Below are 20925 nucleotides of genomic sequence, written 5' to 3' on the forward strand. Positions count from 1 at the left end.
GCCGGAAAAAAATGATTACAGTTGTTCAAATTTGCTGTCACCGAGTTAGGTGTGATACATGTACATCAATCTTACATGTAAAAAGTAGAAAACTGAAAGTAAATCTGAAATATAAAAATGAACTGGTTCTTATATAAAACCTTTCTACTCTCTACAACTTGCCTCATTCACCCAATCACTTCTTTTTTCTCTCTGTAAGTGCTTTCTATCTAACATTAATACGCATTCATCCTCCCGATGGATGCATCGGAGAGCAACTTGGGGTTTGCATCTTGCCCAAGGATATTTGGCATGCAGGCTGGAGCAGAGGGGGATTGAACCAGTAACTTTCTGATTAGTAGGTTTCCTACCTGAGCTACAGACACCCCAATTTATGGTGCTTTGGAAACAACACGTTCTCATCCCAACAGGTAACGATGCTATGTGACAAGTCATCAGTATGCGTTTGGAGGCATGAGAGCCGTTTGGAATGAATCTATACATGTAAATGTGTTTTTTGTTCTAATCATGAATCGCTTTGAAAAACACTACCTGATAGGGTTAAGGTTAAAGTTATGGATAGAGTTAATGTTAGGAGCCTCTGCTCCAAGTGTGTGTTACTGCTGCGAGCAGCGTTCGGTTGTTTTCAAATGGGAATCTGGAGCATCTCATAAGGATGCGGAAAGATACCTTTCACGTTACTATGAGATGCCTCAGGCCATGACAAACTTTTGGTATGTTATAAGAACTGAGGGCAGCTGTATTTGGGCCTTTATTGGCTACAGAGATTCATTAGAGGTAAGGGTAAGGAAATGTGGCTTCCAGTAATTGTCCTGAACATACACCTGAGAAAACTTCAAAATCAGAAAAAAAAGCATCAAAGTAATCTTAAAATGTGTAATGTGCTTGTTACTCTGCTACAACTGGGATCATGTACCGCATAAAAAGACTAGATAGTCTATGTGATGTGGATGCTAGAGCGAAAGCCATGGTTGATATTTGACCTTGTAGTATTTTATAGTTTCCTTCCTGGAGCCAAATAGAGAAACAAATGAAGGCCCCAATTGCAAGAAGATGCTAGCATAAAACAAGCAATATAAAGACAACATATTCTGATCAAATAGCGCTGCAGTCATTGTCTTCATACTGGTAGTGATGATGCATTTCTGATAAATGCCTGTAAAAGAAAGACTAACCATATATGGTGCTCAGTGGTGAAACTGCTTTGTAAGTTCCTTACAAACCATTTTATACTGATTAAAAAACCAGAAATGAGAACGTTATATCTGAGCAGAGATAAGCAACAGACAGCTGTGAAAGTAAGATATTCAAATTCACTGAGCCAAAGACGCAGCTACAGAACTCATGACTCAAGAGTTTGCAAAATATATCCTTTCAAGAAACAAAGTTAAAAATGAGCTTATTGTTCATTATGATAGTGAGCGATATTCCACAGGGCATTGACAGATCCAAACCACTTCACACTTCACACACTTTAGAATTAATCCTGAACAGCTCACCACAACATTGTTTTCTCCACGGGATCTGCACACAGGAAAATAAATAATGATGGGACATACTGAACATTTGTGGAGAAATCCAGTACGTTTTTTATGAAGCACGTATCAAGGCTTGCTTATTTAAGAGTGAGTAATGTCTCTGATAAGAAAATTATTAGAGTCTTGCTGTTTCAGAAAGTGGTTTGAGTGCTGGTGTGATTAATGACCATATACAGTGGTCCCTCGTTTATCGCAGGAGTCACTGATAGATGAAATCCATGAAGTAGCCAACTTTATTTTTTACAATTATTATAGATGTTTTAAGGCTGTAAAACCCCTCACTACACACTTTATACACTTTTCCCAGGCAGGCATGAACATTTTCACACTTTTCTCTCTTGTTTGAACACTCTCAAAGTCTTGTAGAAAAATAAGTCCAGTGTTATAGAAGGAAACCAAAGGCACCCGCCGGTGACGATGTTTTGTCGACATTGTTGTGTTTGTTGGGGAGAAAACTTACAAACATACAGTACAGCACGTCAGAGTCACACTGCTAGCGATCGAAGCTTTATGTAAATTTGACCAGCTGAACGCATTCTGTACTGTACAGGAGACACAACACGAGATTGATTGACAATGGTCTAATTGTCTACAGCCAGTCAGGACGCAGAATACAATGCACTTAAAAAAATAAATAAAAAATGCAACAAAAAAGAAAAAATCAGCGAAACAGTGAGGGACCACTGTATGTGCTATTGGATCCCTGCAAAATTCTTCTGCTCATGTTGGAGATTCACCTTTTTCACCTCTTTTTGTGTGTGTGCCAAGCAACTGGGGTACAACAACACCTAATCTATATAATCTAAGCAGAGGTGCATCTATCCAAATCTTTACAGGCTTTCTGTGGGATACCCTTAAACCCCTGCCTACTTAGTACCACGTGAAAGGGTTTTTCTCCAGAGATGGAGAGGTTATTACCAAAAAGAGAAACTGGCTGAGCCAAGGCACAGCGGAAAAAATATTATTTTTAATTAAACTTTATTTTTATAGAACCAAATCACAAAGGTGCTTTATATTGTACGATAAAACCCTACTACAAGGACAACAGAAGACCCAACAATTATATGAACCCCTATGAGCAAGTAGGGTGACACACAAGCAGGTAGGGATGGCATTCTCAATATCACTTATCAATATGATTCTCTTATTGATTCTTATTGGGTTGTAACTGGCTCCACGTTGAGATCTACAACCATCTCTAAGCAGCATATTAAAGGCATTACATTCATGCAGATGAATTGCATGCTGTGGGTCAAATGTTTGTGCATGTTGGAGGCATCGCCCGTTCTTATAGAGTTCAATACTGGGGAAACATGAACCTAGTCAAAAAAGTAATGCATTACACAGAACAGTGTTCTTAAAAGTATTGCAATGCATTATTTACTCATTACATCTGTCATTTTTTACAGTGTGGTATGTTGGAGCAGCAGTTTATCGGCAGCTGAGAGGAAGAGGTTGGATAAACTCATCAGGAAGGCCAGCTCTGTTCTGGGATGCACCCTGGACCCAGTGCAGGTGGTGGGAGACAGAAGGACTCTGGCCAAAATAACATCTCTGATGGACAGAGTCTCCCACCCCATGCATGTAGATGTTGCTGAACTGCAGAGCTCCTTCAGTGACAGACTGCTGCATCCTAGATGCATGAAGGAGCGTTTCCGCAGGTCCTTCCTCCCTGCAGCTGTCAGACTGTACAATCAGAACTGCTCCCAACAAACATAGATGTTTACATCAATGCTGTAACTGCAATAAGTTAGTTAATTAACCAATTCGCACTACAACCTGGTTTGCCTCTTACCTGTAATTATTTTTATTTAATTTAATAACTGTACAGTACTCTCTGTTTATAGTAACCATTGTCCTTAATGTAAATATGTAAGAAAAATTGTGTATGTTTCTTTTCTGTGTCCTGTGTACTGTTTGTTTGTATATTTGTCTTTTTGGCTGCTGTTACAACCAAATTTCCCCTTGTGGGACAATTAAAGGATTATTCTATTTTATTCTACTTTTGTGTTACTCTGTAAAATAGCTGAAACACATTGTCACATTATAACCAGTAACAGTATAAACCTTAGGAAACAGTCCCACACACCAACACAAATCCCGGTCCTAATGAGGACACACATATGAACTTTCTCTTAGTATTTAGGTATGAACACAATGTAACAATGAAAGCCATGCAGCCTTTAAAGCGATCGCCACAGTGATTCTACTTTGGAAACACGAACAGGTAGAAATGGAGGCGTCAAGCCTGATCGTTCAACCTGATTGTTTGGCCTGCAAATATGCAAGAAAACTTTTTTTTTCGTAAAACAGTAGAAAAGCCAGCTATGAGTGACAAACTACATTTGCATGATGCTGTGGTCATGTTGCATTAAGTTTCTGAAACACAAACAGAGAAGTGGTACATTTTCTTAGAACTGGTGCACTGGTGATGCGGGTGATAATTTAAATGATTACATAAGGCGGTGCTGCTGAAATGTATAAAAATGAAAGTGACAAGAACCAAGTGTTCTTTGTTCCAGTTTGACTGACTTGAACGTAACAGCGTGTCTCAGCTACACTCTGCTCATCTCGAGTCTTCGCTCCTCATTTGGTAAGAATGTTTTGTTTGTGCAATAAAAATATTTAATTCTCAACAGGCTCATGTTCTACACCTCCAAGGAAGTATAACAACCCTCGCTCCTGCCACACTTTACCTACTTTTACAATCCAGACACGGGCTTAAAAACATGCTGACATTATCTGGGTTCTGTGAGCACACAAATCCTGCATAAGCTACATGCATGTACAGTTTGAGACCAGTCTTTATGTTATATAATCTTTCATTTTCATTCACACTGACTATCAGATGTTGCCTATTCAGTCATGTATTTGATTTATTGTAATCTTTCGCCAGCTTCAGAGCCTTTCACCTGCTGCTCCACACGACCCACTTGTGCCTGAACCGCTGCAGGTTAACCAACCAACCAACCAACCAACCAACCAACCAACCAACCAACCAACAACCACTCATTCACTCATCAGTGAAGCAAAAATAAGGTAATCTCATGCTGGATGCCTTTTAGTGCAGCAAAGGTCGTGAGGTTCTTGAGTTGAGTTTTATTCGTTTTCAGATGTGCAGTGCAGATTTGTTATTACAGACCAAGCCACAATACACGAGGAGATGTGAGGAAAGCTTCCAGCGTTTACATTTATGATGATTTCATGTCCGAGTCGACGTTTAAGTTCTTGCAAATTGTTTCATTGTGTGATGTAAAGATTTCTGGCTGGCGATCAGTTTGTGAAAAGACAAAATCAAAATTCTAATGTGTCTCACTATAAGACATTTAGATTCAACAGCAATTTAAGACTCGGCCCCTTAGTTCCAGTAAAAGATACTCTTAATGCTTCTACACACCAAAACACTTATGATACGTTCATGCTCCATAGTCTGTGGGAACAGTTTGGGGATGGCCCCTTCCTGTTCCAACGTCACTGCACACCAGTGCACAAAACAAGATCCATAAAGACATGGATGAGCGAGTTTGGCCTGCACAGAGTCCTGATCTCAACCTGACAGAACTGCTCATAAATAGAGCAGAGACTGCAAGTTAATGTGTGAGATCAGTGGCTGACCTCATAAATTCCCCATACACTCCTAAACGCTGTGGAAAGCATTTACAGGGAGGTCGACATCATATGGATTAAAAATAGGATGTAATTCAAGTTTATATGTGTGTGTGAAAGCAGAGGAACAGAATCTTTTGGCAACATAGTGTATGTAACAGTAGAATATGAATGAAGGGGAAGGAGTGTATGAGAAGTCCCTGAGCACCCAAAGACAAAAGCAAAGTAACTAAGCAATCATTCAGCAGCTGATCCGACGCTTCTTGCTGGGCTTGAAGCCAGAATAGGAGCAGGCTCAACAGGAGAGGGCTGGGTGATAGTTGAAGCCTCTGCTTCCTGTTAGATTTGTATTGTTGGATTGTCATTTATGCTTAGAAATATATATTTATATATGCTTAGAAGTATATATTCATTTGTAGATTGAAAGAATGTCTCATCCTAGGAGGTCTGTAACAACTCTGTGTAACATGAAGAGGGGGGTGCGTTCACTCCTCTTCAGAGAGACACTTGGCTCCAGGCAGGTCTCCCTCATGCATGAGTAACACAAAGAACTTTGCCTACTTGTGTCTTGATTTTTGCTGTGTAGTAAACTGTGGTTTATGCTACAAACCTATCACTTCCCATTCTACTTTAGGAACCACAAGTTAGCATGTAGACTCAAATTTATTACATATTTGTTGCAATAATTTGTGCTTTTTCTGGATAAAATTCTCAATCAGAATATTGTTTCTGTTTTTTCTTCACCAGGTAATAATGAGGATCCTGTTTATCTGTTTGCTGCTCATTGCCACTGAGAGTTCAACGCTTGAAGAAACCCGCTATGGCCAGTTTAGAAGACAGCACATAAACGCCAAGATGACTGCAATGGATTGTGATACGGTTATAAGAAGGAAACAGATCTACAATGTTGACAACAGCTGTAAAGATACCAACACGTTCATCCTTGATAATCCAAGTGAGATCAAAAACATTTGTGTTGATGGAAAATTTGATGAAACACTTCAAATGACAAAAAGTCACAAGATGTTCAACGTTGTTAAGTGTGAACTAAGGAATGTGGGAGCCAGAAAACCCAGATGCCAGTATACTGGTAATCGCCTCACTAACAGATATGTTGCAGTTGCTTGTGAAAATAATTTACCTGTACACTTTGCAAGAGACATTCTGGTCTTAGACGGCTAACAACTAGTGTTAAGTATGTTCAGGAAAGCCCCTAATATTATTTTTTCTTTTCTCTTTGGTGGAAGCAAAACTTAGCTGTGAAGACTGTTAACCTGTAGCTAAACACACAATGAATTTGAATCTCTCTAAAACTGCAAAGTAATCACAGAACATCGAACGATTCCTGAAGCTCGTGTTGCTTTGAGTTTGTGGTCCAAAGCATTAACATGTCATATCAGTAACATGCTGCCACTTGTTCAGTGATTCTGTCATCAGCCATGGCTGGCTTGTGACGCAGTGCCAAAGGTGACTGTGTTTCTGTGATACTTTTACAGTCTGGACGATGTCAATGACTAGTCTCATGATCACACACATTTCACTGAACACACATGAGCTGTTTCTCTGTCAGTCACAGCAGGAGGAAGACTGTCACTTTTTTGTCTTTTTACCTTTGACTCTGTCATTTCTTTTGGAGCTTAGTAAACAACCTGAACACGCGTTAGCCACTTTTTAATTTCTTTCTTTGTTTTTAGCAGCACTCCAGGGCTGTGTGCTGCCCAGCAATTTCAAAGCATGTTTCTTGTGTTTGAGCAATAAAAAAAGTTACTAAAAAAACCATCTGGTTACACGTCATTTTTCTTTATACTACCTGAGCTGGTACATAATAAATACAACAATAAATACTGTACCTTCTACAACACGACTTGTGTAGATGAGTTAGTAATATCTCTCCCGAGCTTGCAGAATTAACTAAATTAAACCACATCCCACTTTTAAAGACAGTAGAAGGCGACCTGGCTAGATGGATTTCTCTACCCATATCACTCATGGGAAGGGTCGCCGCTATAAAAATGATGGTCTTGCCAAAAATAAACTATTTATTTTCAATGATCCTAAATAAGCCATCACAAGATTGGTTCAGATCTCTAGACTCGTATATTTCTAAATTCCTTTGGAAAGATAAATCCCCACGTATCAGCTTAAAAACACTACAAAGGACCAAGGATAAAGGAGGATTAGATCTGCCTAACTTTAATCACTACTTTTTAGCCAACAGGCTTCAGTTCATCTCTAGATGGTTTAAACACATCTTCTTAGATGAAACCTGGATAGATGTAGAACAGGCACTATGTAATAACCTAGAGATTTCAGACCTACCATTTATCAGCTCAAACATCAAACGACATGAATGCTTTAAAAGCATCAATATCAGCTCTTCTCTGACAGCATGGTGGGAGTTTCTAAAAATAACAGTCTTCATTAATCCCATGCAAACGTACACCTATCTGGAACTATCCGGACATATTACAAAACAATAATATGATAAACTTTGCAGTTTGGAGTTATAAAGGAATTAAAAACTTGGAACATATATTGGAAGGAACAGACTTTATTTTATTTGACAGACTAGTTACACAATATGGGATCAACAAGAAAATACTTTTGGAATATCAACAAATTAAATCCATAGTAAAAAAAAGAAATTTAATTCCAGTGAAGCTGAATTACAAACACCACCAAGTGTGGTACAATTTTTTAATCTAACCCCCCCCCCAAAATTATTGTCTAAAATATACAGCACACTTTCTAAAGTAGATGAATCAATATCCCTTCCAATTGCAAAATGGGAAGCAGATTTATCAATCAGCTTAGACCAAATCCTTTGGTCTCAGATATGCTTAAAAACCTTTCAATGGATCAGAAATCCCAGTTTGCCATTAATACAATACAAAATATTACACAGAGTGCACTATACTGGTCATAGGATGTTCAAGATCGGCTATACGTCTTCCAACAACTGCTCACACTGCACAGCAAATACACCGGACAATTATATCCACGCTCTTTGGTTCTGTCCACCAGTTCAGAAGTTTTGGCGCAAGATATGTGACGACTTATCAAAGTGTCTGAAATGTAACATTCCAGCCTCCCCTTTAGTATGCTTGCTGGGCAACTTGGATGAGGTCACTACAGAAATAAACACAGCCCACGTTGTTTTTACGGCCCTATGCATTGCCAAGAAAATGGTCCTCATTAACTGGAAAAATAAAAATAATCTTAATTCTAACCAATATAAAAACCATCTAATAGATCACATTAGTCTTGATACAGCCTCTGCCATCACATTTGATCAATCCCTCTGGACTACTTTGATTGGCTTCATCACCTAGTGGGGGTGGGGGGTCATGGTTTAGTTCTGCCTTCGCTATTGTGGTTGATATGGGGGTCGGGACGGCCTTAGGGCATCTAGGGATTCCCTAGGGACGTTTTCCCTGTGGCCATGACCTGGTAAGGGGCTCTGGTGGCTCTTAGATGGTGTTTTCCTTGTGGCTGCTTACAGCGGAGATGGGGGAGGGTCTGTGCTGGTGGACGTTGGTTACTGGCCTGGTAGCCTGGCTGCCCCTGGGTGGGTCCGGGATGGGCGTGGAGGCTTGGGGGTCTGGGGGTGCTCCGCCCCCAGGCTGGGGCTCTGGCTGGGCCTTGGGGCCTTGGGTCCTGGTTGTTGTGTCGCCGGGGTGGTGCATGGGGGCTCAGCCCCGGAGCGGGGGACCTCTGGTGCATCGGCCTGAATGGAGGGCTCTCTAACTGGTGGGGAGGCTGTTACATCTTTGCAGGAGGTCTCCTCTCTACAGGAGCAGACTCTGCAGGTGGGGGAAAGATATTGGAGAGGTGGAGAATGACTCAACCTGGGTGTCTATTGTCTTGTGTAGTCTGGGAGAAGATTGGATGACGGGGTGGGTGCATTTTTCTCTGCAGTGGGGTCGGGTGGGCTGTCCCGGACTCTGTGGGGCCGGGTGGTGCTGCTGCTGTGGGTCCCGGTCCGGATGGGCCTGGGCCCTCTTGCCCCAGTGGGTTCCAGAGTGTGGGGGTGCCTACTGGGGTCAGCGGGGGAGCTTGGGTGTAAGACTCCACCTCTCTGGGGACATCTCGGGCTCTCCGAGGTGTGGAGACCTCTCCCCCCTCGGCACGCTCCCTGCCGGTGGCTGGTGTTGGTGTGTTGGTGGTTCTGGGGGCGACTGTGGCTCAGGGATTTGGGAAGCCTCGCTTCTGTCAGTCTGCCCCAGGGCAGCTGTGGCTACAACTGTAGCTTGCCTCCACCAGTCTTATGAATGTGAGAGTGAATGAATAGTGGAATTGTAAAGCGCTTTGGGTGCCTAGAAAAACTCTATATAAATGCAATCCATTATTGTTATTCGTTTTGGTGTCTGGGGCGGGGCGCTCATGTATGTACCGACTCACTCCTGGTGGCCGATTGGCGGGGCCTGGCACCTGTGGCCCAGCTAGGCCCCTTACGGGGGGTCGGGTGCCCTCAGGCCTCTCGGCCTGATACCCGGTCTTCTCTGGCACAGCTGGCTGCTGGCAGAGCCCGCGGGCACATCACTGCAACCCCCTCTGGCCTCTGCTCCGTGGCTGCTGGGTGACCTCTCGTTTGGGGCTCTCCTCAGCTCTTCCCAGGAGGGTGGCACGTTGGCCCCCTGGTGGTCCTCCTCGGGTCCTCGTACTCTGGGGCCTCTGGATGTCTGGGGCCTGGATCTCCTCCATACCTGCTTCATGCCCTGGGGGACGGGGCTATGGCTCCCCACACTCCCTAGCAGATCGTTACATGGAGAAACCTTTTGAATACAAGCGTGCTGATCCACACAGGTGTGTACACAGGTGTGCACACAGGTGTTCACAGACACAAACTACACCTTTCTTGGCTGCTGCCTGAAAGCACATTGTGCGCTGTCGATCTTGCGTGCTGTAACATAACATCTAATATTTGGTATCTACTGTTATCTACTGTTAGCTGTTTTATTGTGATGGTGCTATATTTATTATGTTGCTCTTTCTTGTTTGTTTTCTCTTCTGTTTTTTCTTATCTCCATACAGGTGATCCAGGTGTTTTGTTTGTTTTTCTTTTTTTCTTCCCCCCTTTCTCACCGTCTCTTCTCCCCTCTATTTTTTTTTCTCCCCCTCTCTTTCTTTCATTCTTTCTCCCTGTCCTATCCCCCAGTCATGTCTGTCCCATCTGTAACAACCAAAAATCAAATCAAATAAATATATAATTATAATAAAGGTCAATCAAATGGCCCAAACGCAAGACCGTGATGATCCAATTGGTAAAGTAAAGCCGCTTGGCATCTTTCTTGGCCTTCAGACAACAATTCTGATGGCTAAAGATCCAAACGGGACAGGCAAAAAAAAAAAAAAAAGATGAGTCAGTGAAGCAAACTGATCAGCTGTCTTATTGTGTCTTTTGTGTGTTTGGTTTTGTGTATTCAATGAACCGAACGCCGTCTTTACTGCACGAGGGTGTGACCATCCACATCCTTTCATCTGTCCACTGTCAGCCAATAATTTTATAAAAATCTGGCCAAGTCTTCCAAGTGTGCGTGCTTTTCCTTCTGACCAGATGCAGATTTCTGTACCATCACTTTATTGCCCTTATACTGTTCAGCACACAGTGTATGTGCGCTAAAACAGAAACTGTTTCACTGCTTCTTTGTAGTGGCAGGTTACAAAACATCATAAGATGCTGAGTGGCCATACAAGATGGAATTTGGTTAGCAACAACTCTCTGAGGCCTTTACTGTGAAACACAACGCTGTCTTATCCGGTTAACTTCAAGATTTAATGTGGGATTTTTTTGTAATCCAAGACATAATGCCAGGTCAACTCATGCTTTGAACCTAATCTGCTCCAGAGCAAATCATGTTCCAAATGTGAGATCAACAGGTAGAAAATCACCACCTACTAACCAGTAAGACCGAAAAAGAACAAAATAAATAAAATCCCCGATCCTGGAAGATCCCTCAGACCACTGTGTGCAGAGAGTAGGAGGGTGTAATGTCTTTGTCTTTCCATGATGAGCAACAATAATGAACATAGATTCTCTACAACAACTTTATTGTTTTGGAAGTATTAATATATTATCCCAAAACCTCTACATTTAACCTTTTAATCAGACCAGCAAAAATCTAGTATTGAATTTTAGCAGCAGTCATAAAAAATTATTTGCTAAAAGCATTTTTGCAGCTGAATATTTTAAATTACAGTTAACTTTACTTTTTGGCTGTTTTACCTGTAAGACATTAAAATAACATGCTAAGGTTTAATAGTCTATATGGAATACACTCTGAGGCCTGGGCAGTGTTGTGCTAATAAGAGAAGGTTTGTGTGTGCAGTGAAACAGTAATTTTTTGTATTTCACAATTTATTGATATGTTTGATCCTTTCTGACCTGCGTTAATGAAGCAGTCATTAGAGCACCATGTCCGCTACAATAGTTCTGTAGTTTGATGCTTGAGTCGTTGCAGACTTGTTGAAACTCCCTCACCCGTCAAAGCAGCGTCTTTGTTATTGGAGTCCAGCAGATGGCAGTGTTTCACTGTCATATGACGGCTGTCTGAAGCTTCAATATGATTGTTCGTTTAAATTAGATCGTTTTATACAATAGTTTGTGTTTGCTAGGTTTGCTATGCAACAGTGGGGAGGAAAAACTCCGTTTTAACAGGAATATCTAGACATGAGTGATTACTGCAGTGGGGCACTATCTGTGCTATCTATAAGAAATGTTAGCAACAATAAAACTCTGAGGATCAGGGCTCCATTTCACTCCAGTGTTCAGTGGCATTTTAAAAGAGTGAATACCGACGCTGAATGTCTTTGTAAAGCAAAAGCACTTTGTTAGCCTTTACAGAGCAAAGCTATGGATCAATGTGCAGTGAAGAAAAATCGAGGTGGCCAGTCTGTCCTTTCCTAACCAATCACAGAGCTCCTTACATTGTTGCGCTGGAGAATAACTAAATATAATATAAAGATGATATTGAAAATAATCTTTTGTAGAGTCACTACTTAGTGGGCAGAGGACAGTTATCACTTTGCTGGATGCTTTAAAGTCACATGTTCTGTATTTGCTGTATGCTAGACTTGTAGTCAAGACCGCCTAATCCGAGACCAAGACAAGACCAAGACCAGAGGGTATCGAGACCAAGACCGAGACCAAGACCAGAGGGTATCGAGACCAAGACCAAGACCAAGTTGAGACGAGACCAAGACCGAGACAAAAAAAGTCTTTAAACTGCAGCCAGATGCTATTCTATATACATATGCAGGACACCTTAAACTAGTTTTTTAATTAAGCAGCAAGGCAGAACAAAGTCGGGCCTGTATCAAGACACGAGGACTAAACCCCAATTCAACCAGACCCAGAACTGATCTGGAATTAAAACAGGACTACAACAGTAACCAAGACAGAACCAGAATCAGAACTAGATGATAGTAGCACTAAAAATCATCATAGACCTGCACTACACTTATTTTTTAATTCTACCAAAGTACAATATTTAGATTGAGAAAGGTTTATATAATTATTTAGCCTTGTTGTGCAAACAAGCCTGCATAACTTAATAAATATAGAATTTGAAAAGTAACAAATGGTATCTAAAAAGAAACACTAGGTACTAGATACATGTTCTGATGAGTTTTGGCAAACAACCATTTGACTAACATGTGTCTCACCTGCTCTTGTTCCATCTCTGTTCTGTCGTCATTCTCTCTCTCCCTCTCTGCTCCTCTCTCTCCCTCTCTGCTCCTCTCTCTCCCTCTCTCTCTCTCTGTTCCTCTCTCTCCCTCTCTGCTCCTCTCTCTCTCCCTCCCTCTCTCTCTCTCTCTCTCTCTCTCTCTCCCTCTCTCTCTCTCTCTCTCCCTCTCTCTCTCTCTCTCTCTCTCCCTCCCTCTCTCTCCCTCTTTGTGCTGACAATCAAGCCAAACACCAACATCATCAAATATACAGTTGAAACCAGATATTTACAAACTCTTCAGATAAAAACACAAACACTTTTTAATTGTAACATCAAATCAGACTAAATGTTTATTTTTTTAGATTGATAAATATAAAAAACATATTTGTTAACTTTGAGAGTAAAGAGAGAAACTATCTGTATTTCTTAATTGCAAATGGCACCAAACTGTATTCAAACTGAGCCACACTTATGGAGCTCCACAATTCTTTTCCTGGTGTTTTGGTTGACATCTCTTGATTTTCCCATGTCACAGAAACAGGCTCTGTGTTTTGCCTTATATGCATCCACAGCTGTGCCACCAGTTTACTCACATGGACTCTACTAACCTATCAGAAGCTTCTTCAGCTCAGAATCGAATCGTCTGGAGTTTCTTATTAATTAACAATAAACTTAGTGTACATGTACTCCTACATTTGATGAAAGTGATTAAAATAGACAGCTCCCTCTTTTTATTCTGACATTTAACTAATTCAAAAGATATTTCAACATTTATTTATCTAAAACAAAAGTTTACTCTAAATTGATGTTTAACAGTAAAAAAAGTTTTTATGTTTTCTCCATAAAGTGTATGTAAATATCTGGTTTCAAGTGTGAATATACTGCTGTGTATTGAAATTCCTCTTGTTTTGCATAGATATACTGAACAACATCCAAAGCATAATATATAAAATAACATCTACCTGAGTTTTTTCTTTGAAAGAAGCTCCTTATGTCCATTGTTGTGTACATCAGTACACAATTGAAACCGATTTAGAGAGTTTGTTTAGCCGTGGAGGGTAACAACTGAAAATATGAAATGTAAGCTAAGACTAAAAAAATCAGCATTGCTGTTCGGCTTTTTATTTATCCATTTGTTGATTCACTCGAAGAGCAAGTAACGCAACCAAGTGATCAGTTTGATATCAATCTTTTGTGATACACCGTCATATTTACATTATTAGTTCAGTACGAATGATTTGCTTTGGTACCTGGTCAAACTTAAGCTCTCCTCTGTCTGCAGCAAACTCGCAGGCAGCAGCTTCTCCCCCCTCGCTCACATGGGTGCTGTGCTCAGTCGCCCAGTGCCTGAGCTCGGATCATACCAAAATTAGGGGGAATTTACGACGGTGCGCTCTGTGCTTCGTGTGTTGTTTTTGTTTTATACAGTTGTCAGTCAGGCATCTAACTAACAAATTACACTCCAAAAGACCCCATGCTTCTGAAAAAATGACCCGGGCTTAAGCCCAGTAAGCCACCCCCCCCCGCTCCGCTGATGGTTGACTCCAAATCTCCCGAACACTATGTCGATTTGAGAACGCAGGACCGAAACAGCGAGACTGTGATATCCTAAGACCAAGGAACCACGGAGACCATGTTTAGCTCACAGTTGCTTCTTTATTAAGAGAGCCGGGGCATGCGCCCCCACAGACTGAAAGCTCCCCAACCACTGTTGCCCCCTGGTGGACAAATCCCTGCCACAACATAACATTCCTCCCCCCTTAAACTGGAACTACTCTGTAGTTTTAATCCCTACAGAAAATACCCATAACCAAAAACTTCACCTTTATAAAAAAAAATGCAACAACCCCGTCCCCAGCCTTTATTGAAATTTCACTCCGGAATAGTGAACCTTTAGTCCAACAGTCTTAGGTTAACCTATAACAGTTCACCGTAATCACGGCACAAAGTCTCTCAGGTGCTCCGGCTTTCTCTTGGTCCTTTGCGATCGCCGTAACCCAGTGGCAGGTGATTCCAGCGAATCACTACTCTCCATATGTGGCTTCACCACTGGTGTAACTTGCACCTCTATGTGTCTCTCATCCTCGTCTCCTGTCTCAGCGCTGATGTTTGGGGCTGCCTTTGGGGGCTCGCCTGGGTGGCCTTCAGGCATTCCTGCTGCCAGGCACGGCTCCAGGCGGGCAAACAGCTGATCGACGTGACGCCTCACCACTGTCCCATTGCCCAGCATCACCAAGTAGGAAACAGGCCCCGTCATCTCCTGTATAAGTCCTGGTATCCATTTGGGTCCTCTGCCATAGTTTCTGGTATATACTGTGTCCCCAATAACAAACATGCGTTCCTTGGCATGTCTATCATGATACCGTCTTTGGCTATCTTGTTTTGCTGTCACTTTTTGTTTCAAGTCAGGGTGTATGAGATCAAGAGTACACCTCAACTTCCGGCCCATCATCAACTCAGCGGGAGACTTCCCTGTTGTGGACTGTGGTGTGATTCTGTAACTAAACAGAGCCCTGTTTAACTTGGTTGCCAGTGTGTCTCCAGTACTCTTTTTCATGAGTTCTTTGAACGTTTGCACTGCTCTTTCTGCTAACCCATTGGAGGCGGGGTGATATGGAGCGGAGGTGACGTGAGTGATTCCGTTCTTTGCCATGAACTCTTTAGTTTGTGCACTTACAAAACACTGGGCATTATCTGAGACCACCATCTCAGGAAGGCCGTGCGTGCTGAAACAATTTCTCAGGCAGTCTATGGTTGCAGCTGCTGTAGCGGATGGAACTGTATACACATCTAACCATTTGGAGTGGGCGTCCACTATTACTAAGAACATTTTACCCAAAAACGGGCCAGCATAATCGATATGTATCCTTCTCCAGGGCTTTTCTGGCCACTCCCAGGGGTGTAGCGGTGCCTCTTGTGGCCTGTGTCTATGTTCTTGACATGTACTGCAGGACCTCACCTTGTCTTCAATGTCATTCTCCATATGCGGCCACCACATGTAGCTTCTGGCCAGGCCCTTCATGCGGCTCATTCCTGGGTGTGACTGATGTAGCTGTTCCAAAAGGGGGCGTCGACCTCGTTCTGGTATCACCACCCTCGCCCCCCACAGCACACACCCATCCTGCACACTCAGCTCCTGTTGTCTCTGTCTGTAGGGCTGAAAATTAGGATGCTGCGTAGTGGGCCATCCTCTCATAGCATACTCACGCACTCTGGAGAGTATGGGATCTTTGGTTGTCCATCTTTGCAGCTGCTCAGATGTCATCACGCCCTCCTGGTCCTGATCTACCATCAACACTTGGTCCTCAGCTGCCACCTCTTTAGGGAGGTTCTCTGGAAGAGGGAGACGACTCAGACCATCAGCATTACTGTTATTTTTGCCTTCTCTGTATTTAATGACATACTCATAGGCTCTTAATAACACTGCCCATCGCATGATCCTCTGTGACGCCATCTGAGGGACGGCCTTCAACTCATGGAACAAACTTATCAATGGCTTATGATCCGTGATAATCATGAACTTCCTGCCGTACAGGTACTTATGAAAATACTGTACACCAAATATCACAGCCAATCCTTCTTTATCCAGCTGTGAGTAGTTCTTTTCTGCTGCATTCAGGGTACGCGATGCAAACCCAATGGGTTTTTCCTGACCATCTGGCATGCGGTGAGCTAGTACTGCTCCCACTCCATAGGGGGACGCATCGCAAGAAAGAATTAAATCCTTTTGCTCATCATAGTGTACCAATACACTGCTTGACTGCAACAGTTCCTTTGATTTGCCGAAAACCTTCTCCTGTGCTGGTCCCCAACACCATGGTTCCCCCTTTCTCAGAAGCTTGTGCAGTGGGGCCAACAGTGTGGACAAGTTTGGCAAGAACTTATTATAGAAGTTCAACAACCCCAAATAAGCTTTGAGCTCTGTCACTGATTTTGGGGGTGGCGCCTCCTGCACTGCTTTCACTTTTGCCGGCACTGGATGTAAACCGGTCTTATCTACCCGATGTCCTAAAAATGTCACTTCCTTCTCCATGAATTGACATTTGCTCCTTTTTAAGCGCAGGCCCGCCTCCTCCAAGCGCTGCAGCACTCCCTCCAGTGTTTGAAGATGTTCTTTGTCATTCTTTCCCGTCAGGATGATGTCATCCAGATACACTGCGACATTGGTCAGACCTTGCAACACACTCTCCATGGTGCGCTGAAAAATGGCAGGACTTGAACTCACACCAAATGGCAACCTGGTGTATGTAAACAAACCCTTGTGTGTGTTCACTGTGACATACTTTCTAGATTCCTCATCAAGTACAACCTGTTGATATGCGTGACTCATATCTAACTTGGTGTATTTTTCTCCTCCCGCCAGCCCCGCTATCATGTCCTCCATTCGTGGAATGGGGTATTGTTCTACAGGCGACACCTTGTTAACAGTCAGTTTGTAGTCACCACAAATTCTGGCGCTGGAGTCTGGCTTTAGTATGGGTACAATGGGTGCGGCCCACTCTGAGAATTTCACTGGTTGGATGATTTTCTCCTCCCACAGTCTCTCCAGTTCCTGCTCCACTTTCTTTTTCATAGCAAACGGAACTGATCGGGGCTTATAGAAGCACGGTTTGGCATCCTTAGCTACATGTATCTTTGCCGCAAACCCCTTCAGCGTTCCCAACTCATCCTTAAACACTGTTTCATGTCTGGCCAGTATCCGCTGTAAGGCATCCTCTCCGCCTTCGATCTTATGTACAGGTTGCCAGTCTAATTGGAGGGCCTTAATCCATCCCCGACCCATCAAACTAGTTCCAGCCCCTTCAACCACCACCACATCCAGTGTTTTCTTACTGTCTCTGAATTCCACCTGCACTTGGGCTGCTCCCCACACGGGTACCTTGTGGCCTCCATACGTTCTCAGTTTGATTCCACACTTGCTTACTTTGGGCGCCTTACTGCCTTCAAAAAGTTTTTTAAATGACTCCTTCGACATGATAGTGTAACCACAGCCTGTGTCTACTTCAAATGTCACATTCTGTCCATTTACTTTTAGCTTCTGTCTGATGGGTTCTTCCCTTGGGATGCTAATCTCCTCATGCACATTATACATAGTCACACTTGCCTTTATGTGGTGCATTTCAGCTCCTTCTTCCTCACTCTCCACATTCTCCTCTTCCAAGAAATGGGCTTGTTTACCTTGTCTGCCACGCCCTCCTTTTTGTTCCATTTTCATTCGGCAAACCCTTTTTATGTGTCCCACCTTTCCACAGTTGTGGCATTTTTCTGAAACAAACCTGCAGTCCTTGGCCACATGATTTAGTCCTCCACATCTGTAGCACTTCCTGACAACCTGTTGTGACGTCGAGCCGCCGTCCTCCATCTTGTTCACGGCTCCTAATCCTTTAGTGAATCGCGACTGTTCTGTCATGCTCTTCAAATCCACAATGTCTCTGTTAGCAGCCTCCATTGCTTGAGCAAACTTCAGCGCCTTTTCAAATGTTAGCGAATCCTCTGCTAACAATCTGCGCTGTATTCTGTCGTCGCTTATTCCACATACTAAACGATCCCGCAGCATCACCGTCAGGGAGTCACCAAAGTTACAGTCCTGTGCGAGCTTCCTCAGCTCCGCTACATAATCGCCCACACTTTCCTCCGGCCTTCTATTTCGTGTGTTAAACTTCCACCGCTGCACAATTTCACTCGGCTTAGGGTGAAAATGATTGTTCAACAATCCCACCAACTCAGCATAAGAACGATCCCCTGGCTTGACCGGACTGAGTAGGTTCCTAATCAGGGCATAGGTCTGTGCGCCCACGCAACTCAACAGTACCGCTCGCTTCTTCTCCTCCTCCTTAATATCATTCGCCACAAAGAAGTAATCCAAAATCTCACAATATTCCTCCCAGGATTGCAGCTCGCTGTCGAACGGTGCCACCGAGCCCAAAGTGGTAGCCATTATTCCACACCGAGGGTTACGCTCCACTTCCCACAGATGCTAGCGCTGTACCACTTGCCAACCTCAGTTCATAAGTCACTTAGCACGGTGTAACTTCACAGCAAAACCTGGCTTTTACCCTCGTCGCCATATGTGATATCCTAAGACCAAGGAACCACGGAGACCATGTTTAGCTCACAGTTGCTTCTTTATTAAGAGAGCCGGGGCATGCGCCCCCACAGACTGAAAGCTCCCCAACCACTGTTGCCCCCTGGTGGACAAATCCCTGCCACAACATAACAGAGACCAAGACCGAGACCAAGACAAAAGTCCGTCGAGACCAAGACGAGACCAAGACCACGTAAAAGTGGTCTCGAGACCGGTCTCGAGACATCCAACTCTACTGTATGCAGATTAGCAGGATATTAACAGATTAACAGCTTTCATTAGACTTCATATGATAATCAACAGTGAAGTGTTTCTCTTTCAGTGTTTATTCTTGCTCATTGAATGGTCTCTGTTCAGATAATATGCTGCACTCATCTCATGTTTCTTTAAATACGGCATCACTTGTCCAGCTGTCAAACTCTGAAAGAGTTACAGTTTCACCACTGAGCACTTTGAATGGTTATTCTTTTATTTAAAAGCACTTATTCTAGCTGCATCATCAATACGACAAAAACTGTGACTTTAGCAAAAGTTTATCTAAAAATATTTAGGGGGAAATGTTCCTACACCCCTCATGTAAACGTTACACCTCCAAAAGGGAGAAATAATCAGAATAAGGCGTAATCATTGTCTTGATAATAATGACCATGAAAATGAAACTAGGCCTACCTTTAGTTCAGCACACTCAGTGTTGCATAAAGACATGCGAACATGCCATCATCCATTCTGGAGCCTACTTTTAAAAAGAGCGAGCTGTTTATTCTGGCTGAGTAGCAAACAGAACCAACCATGACAACCTAAACTGGGAAAACACTCGGAAACCTTGAACACTGGGAATATGGAGACACAGGGGGTAGGTGAACAGGCACTCTGACAAAGGACAGAGGAAAACAGAGACAATATATATAAGACAAGAAGTAACACAGACACCCTTTTCGGTGACAAAAAAGAGAAAATATCCAGTGAAAGGCAGTTCTCTTGGAAAAACTGCCTTATTGATGTCAACGGTCAGAGAAAAATGTCTGATAGGAAGGCAACCGTAGCTCATACAACCATTTGTTGCAACCAAAGAATGCAGAAGAGCGTTTTGGTCAGCTAAGAACAGGAAATTGAAGCTACAGTTCTCAAAATTTGACATGAGAAGATTGGATAAATGTTGCCTGGTCTGATGAGTCTTGATTTCTGCTCTGACATGCAGATGGTCGGGTCAGAATTTGGCATAAATAGCATGAAAGGATGGATCCATGCTGCCTTATGTCAGCTGTGCAGACTAGTGGTGGTGGTGTCACTGTGGGGGGGAGGGGCGGTATTTTTTTGCTGAAACGTTACATAGTGAGTGTGTGTGTGTGTGTGTGTGTGTGTGTGTGTGAGTGAGAGAGAGAGAGAGAGAGAGAGAGAGAACAACTTGAAACAAACTGCAGCAATAAGGGCAAACTAGTGCACAGTTATGTTTACGTGAGCGTTATTTTGTATGCATTTGTACAGTTCCATAACTGTGAGAATACATTGATAGCATTTAACTCTAGTAACAGGCATTTGTACCAGTAAGCATGAAAAAGTAGGGAAAAGAACTAGTATGTAAGCACTGACTAGTACTGTAAAGTATATGTGTATATAGGTCAATCGTGGCTCAAGAGTTCGCAGTTCATCCTGTAATTGGAAGGTTGCCAGATTGAGCCCCGCCTCCGACAGTCTCGGTCGTTGTGTCCCGGGGCAAGACACTTCACCCGTTGCCTACTGGTGGTGGTCAGAGGGCCCGGTGGCGCCAGTGTCCGGCAGCCTCGCCTCTGTCAGTGCGCCCCAGGGCAGCTGTGGCTACAATGTAGCTGCCATCACCAGTGTGTGAATGTGTGAATGACAGAATGTAGTGTAAAGCTCTTTGGGGTCCTTGGGGACTAAGTAAAGCGCTGTACAAGTACAGGCCATTTACTGTGCATGTGTTTATGCTCAAGTGTATGAATAAATTAGTCAGTTTTAAACAGTTGCAATTTAAACAGTAGAAGAGTGGCACTATATTTATATATTTATA

This window comes from Rhamphochromis longiceps, linkage group LG23, assembly GCF_057381845.1.
Source record: "Rhamphochromis longiceps isolate RC_006_pf linkage group LG23, R_longiceps_female_GT1.1, whole genome shotgun sequence".
In the NCBI taxonomy this organism is placed as follows: domain Eukaryota; kingdom Metazoa; phylum Chordata; class Actinopteri; order Cichliformes; family Cichlidae; genus Rhamphochromis; species Rhamphochromis longiceps.